Genomic DNA, 5,000 nt, shown 5'->3' on the forward strand with positions numbered 1-5,000 from the left:
GAGAAGATCGGCGTCGGCAAGCGAACGCCGAAAGACACCTTGCGGCTGCCGCTGAGCCGTGATGCCGACAGCGCCGAGCTGTGCCAGCGTATCCGGCAAGCCATCGGAGACAAGGGTGCGGCGTCCGTGCGTACGGAGATGTCGATGGTGCTCATAACAAACATCGACTCCTTGGCGAGCGAGGACCAGCTGCGTCGGGCGGTGTTGACGGCTCTCGGCAAGGAGCATTCCGAGGCCACCTTCGACATGTGGGAGCGGCGAGACGGCACGAAGCGTGCTCGCGTTCGTCTGCCCCGGTCGGATGCGGAGCATCTGGCTGGGAAGCGCCTGCTCCTAGGACACACCTCCTGTTGGGTGTGGGAGGTCCCGAAAGCGTCGCTGGAGGAGAAGCGGTGCTTCCGATGTTTGGAGCGCGGCCACTTCGCCGGGCAGTGCTCGGGAGAGGACCGCAGCAAAGCGTGTATCCGGTGTGGCGCGGAAGGCCACAAGGCAGCGAGCTGCACTGGCGAGGCACGCTGTTTGAAGTGTGGCGGCCCGCACTCGATTGCCGCAGCTTCGTGCAAAGCTGCAGCCACACGATGATGATAGAAGTGCTCCAGATAAATATCGGTAAGAGCAGGAGCGCTCAGGATCTTGCGCTCCAGCGGATGAGGGAGGAGGGAGCAGACGTGATGCTCATCACGGAGCTCTATGCTGTGCCGGCCAACAATGGGAACTGGGCATCCGACGACGCACTGAAGGCCGCGATCGTCACCAGTGGCCAACGGTTTCCCATACAGCGGGTGAGGAGCGTGCAGCATCCGGGCATCGTAGCTGCCGAGGTGGCGGGCATCGTTGTCATCTGCTGCTATATTCCGCCATCGATCGGCCTCCCGGAGTTCGAGCAACAGATGGACCGGCTGGAGGTACTTGCGCGAGGCCACCCTTGCGTGCTGATAGCTGGCGACTTCAACGCGTGGCATGGGGCCTGGGGGAGCGAGCGGGCCAACCTTAAGGGTGAGGCGCTCCTTCAGACGGTTACCAGCCTAGGATTGGAGGTCCTCAACCGCGGCACGGAGCCGACATTCCTGGGGAACGGTGTGGCTCGGCCCAGCAGAGTGGACGTCGCCTTCGCGAGTCCAATGCTCTGCCGATCGGATGGAGCAGCGGAGGACATCAGCTCCTGGCGGACGCTAGACCGCTACTCCTATAGCGACCACCGCTATATTCGGTTTGCGGTCGGGCAACAGCATCGTGCAGGTCAGCGGCCCGGACGGGGCATTCATCAGCAGGAAGGTGTCGAAGTACGGGAGGCGGGTACTCGCTGGCGAACTCGCCAGTTTTGCCCCCGTACTTTCGAGCTGGCACTTGAGGCGACCCGTTTTGCCGATCGGGTGACCGATGCGGCAAGCCTGGGGATGGTGCTTACGGAGGCCTGCGACGCTACCATGGCGAGGATTGGGCAGTCGCAGCAGCAGAGGAGGAACTGCAACACATATTGGTGGACTCCGGATATCGAGGAGCTGACCGAGCGCTGCCGGTTGGCTCGGGAGCGACAGTCATTGGCCCTCGACGAGACGTCCGCCGAACTGGCTTCAGAGGAACATCAGGAGGCGCGTGCTGCCTTAAGGGTGGCAATTAAGGCCAGCAAGCAGCGCCAGTTCGATGAGTGGCTGCAGGCCCTGGCTGCAGATGAGACGGGACAGTGGTTCCGGCAAGTGCTTCTTCGGTTTCGGGGCAGCTGGACGGCGCGTGAACGCGATCCAGCGGTGTTGCAGCGGATCGTCGAGGAGCTGTTTCCGGAGCATCCCCCGGTCGAGTGGCCGGACGTCACGCCTTCGGAAGGGGACACTCCGGTCCGTCCGATCAGCTGCGCGGAGCTCCAGGCGATAGCGAGCGAGCTGCATCCGCGGAAGGCGCCTGGCCTCGATGGAGTACCGAACGCTGCGGTAACGGCTGCCATCCGGAAGTATCCGGAGCCATTCGCTGGTGTCTACCAGCGCTGCTTGGACACCGGCGAAATACCACGCGAATGGAAAAGGCAGAAGCTGGTGCTGTTGCCTAAGCCGGGTAAGCCGCCGGGCGAAGCCTCGTCCTGCCGCCCGATCTGCTTGATCGACAACCCGGCGAAGGTCTTCGAGAGGACTACGCTGGACAGACTCAACGAGCACCTGGAGGATCCGGAGGCACCTCGGCTGGCCGAGAACCAGTTCGGTTTCCGGAGACAGCGAAGCACCCTGCAGGCGATCCAGCTGGTGGTGGAGGCAGGCGAGCGCGCGATGTCCTACGGACGGACTAACAACCGGGATAAGCGCTGTCTGCTGGTTGTGGCGTTGGACGTCAGAAACGCCTTTAACACCGCCAGCTGGCAGGCGATAGCGATGGCCCTGCGTGAGAAGGAGGTTCCAGCGCAGCTGCAACTCCTGCTCCGCGACTATTTCACCGACAGGGAGCTGGTGTATGACACCCATGACGGCCCGGTGTCACGTCGGGTGACGGCAGGCGTTCCACAGGGGTCAATCCTTGGCCCGACTCTGTGGAACGTTATGTACGACGGCGTTCTGCGGATCCAGCTCCCTGAAGGGGCCACCATCGTCGGCTTTGCCGATGACATCGCCATCCTGGCCGAGGGCTGCACACCCGAGGAGTCGGCGTCCGTTGCGGAGGCTGCGATCGAGGCGGTGATGGGGTGGCTTGAGGCACGGCACCTCAGTCTCGCCCCCCACAAAACCGAGGTGGTACTGATATCGAGTCTGCGTCGAGGACGTTTGGAAATTCCTGTGCGCGTCGGCGAAGTGGTCTGCACGTCAAAGCGATCGATACGCTACCTGGGGGTACAACTCCACGAGAAACTCTCGTGGAAACCGCACGTGGAAGCGGCCGCGGACAAGGCCCTCCGTGCGGTGGCGGTGGTTACCTCGGTGATGAGGAACCACAGCGGCCCCCAGGTGGCCAAGCGGCGGTTGCTGGCAGGAGTCGCTGAGTCGGTGATCCGGTACGCCTCGCCCATCTGGGCTAAGGCGACAGACATGCAGTGGTGCCGAAGACGACTGGCCCAGGTCCAGAAGCCACTGGCACGTGGGGTATCGAGTTCGTTCCGCTCGGTATCCTACGAGGTGTCAGTGGTGATGGCTGGTTTGGTGCCGTACTGGCTGGTCGTCAACGAGGACGCAAGGTGCCATAGCAGGCTGCTGGTCGAGCCTGGCGCCAGCAGGAAGGAGGTACGAGCGGCGGAGCGAGCAGCCACGATGATGCAATGGCAGGACGCCTGGGACCGTGCGGCGGCAACACCATCGGCCAGCCGCTATCAGACGTGGGCACACAGTCTGATTCCCGACCTGCACCGGTGGACGGGACGAAAGCACGGGAAGGTGGACTTCCACCTTTCGCAGGTGCTCTCCGGACACGGATTCTTCCGGGAGTACCTGCACGTCTGCGGCTTCGCTTCGTCTCCGGAGTGTCCACGGTGCGTGGGGTCGGTCGAGTCGGTGGCCCACGTCTTGTTCGAGTGCCCCGTGTTTGAGGAGATCCGACGTGAGCTGCTGGGCTGGGGGACACCCGAGTCGGTCCAGCTTAACAACATCGCAGAGAAGCTGCTGGAGAGTGCGGAGTGGTGGGACCGCATTCAGAAAGCAGCAAAGACCATCACCACAGTGCTTCAACAGCTGTGGCGCGATGAGGAAGCGCTCACCAATGGTCGAACGGAAGCGGCTTTCGCCGAGGACGAGGAAGTGGTCCTCGAAAGTGTGGCCGCACTCTTCGGTGAGGAGATGGACGACGTCATCATCGAAGACATCACGCGGCGCGTGAACGAGGCGCGAGCAGCGCGTCAGCGATCTGCCCGCAACCGACGGCTTCGCGGCAGAGCGGAGGATCGGGCGCGAGTGCGACTGGCTGCGGACGTCGCAGCAGCACTGGCCGCCCGAGATGACGAGATACTGCGGACGGCAGTAGAGGCGGAGCGAGCGGGCCTAGCTCCTCCTCCCATACCTAGGCGTAGCAGAGGGGGACCACCTTCCCCTGAAACGGTTAGAATTCGCCATGAGCGGCGTCTATTCATGCAGCGCGCATGGCGAGCTCGGGTCCAGGCTGAGGGACCCTCGACGACGCGCCGCCGTCGGACCGCGCCTACGGAGGCGGACCTGATAAGGTCTCGGCGGAACAGACGCGAAAACGAAAGGCGCCGTCGTGCTTTGGCTGCAGGCCGACGATGGACACCCGCGGAGGAGGCTGCCGCCAGCGAGGCGGAATGGTCAGATCGATAGATGTCGGGTTGACTTCTTGAGATCTCCGAGAGGGGAAGAAAGAGAGAGTCACGCGGACTCAGTATGTGTACGCCTTTTAAATGCGGATTAAGATACGGAAAATTGAATAAATAAATCGCGAAGAGATATCCGAAAGGGTTCGCAACGACGTAGGACAAAATCCCTGGCGGGCGACGTCCTACGTCAAGAGGGTAGGTTTATAAGGTATTTTTGTACAATAAAACCTGCATTTCTTAAAAAAAAAAAAACGAAGTGGAGCTTGCGGCTTAATTTGACTCAACACGGGAAAATTTACCAGGTCCGAACTTATCGAGGTAAGACAGATTGAGAGCTCTTTCTCAAATTTAAGGGTAGTGGTGCATGGCCGTTCTTAGTTCGTGGAATGATTTGTCTGGTTAATTCCGATAACGAACGCGACTCAAACAAGCTAACTAGAACGCTGTCAGCAGTGCACCTCCGGGCGCACCTGACGTCAAGGCCGGCGGCCCCTTCACGGGCGGTCGTCGGCCACGTTTGCCCTGCTTAGCGGGACAACTTGTGTTTAGCAAGGTGAGAATGAGCGATAACAGGTCCGTGATGCCCTTAGATGTTCTGGGCTGCACGCGTGCTACAATGTGAGCAGCAGCGTGTTCTCGCCAATTGGCGCCCCCATTCCGAGAGGAACGGGAAATCACCCAAATGCTCATTTAGTTGGGATTGGGGACTGCAACGGTCCCCATGAACCTGGAATTTCTAGTAAGTGCTAGTCATTAGCTA

Source organism: Anopheles moucheti (genome assembly GCF_943734755.1).
Source record: "Anopheles moucheti chromosome X unlocalized genomic scaffold, idAnoMoucSN_F20_07 X_unloc_4, whole genome shotgun sequence".
Classification (NCBI taxonomy): domain Eukaryota; kingdom Metazoa; phylum Arthropoda; class Insecta; order Diptera; family Culicidae; genus Anopheles; species Anopheles moucheti.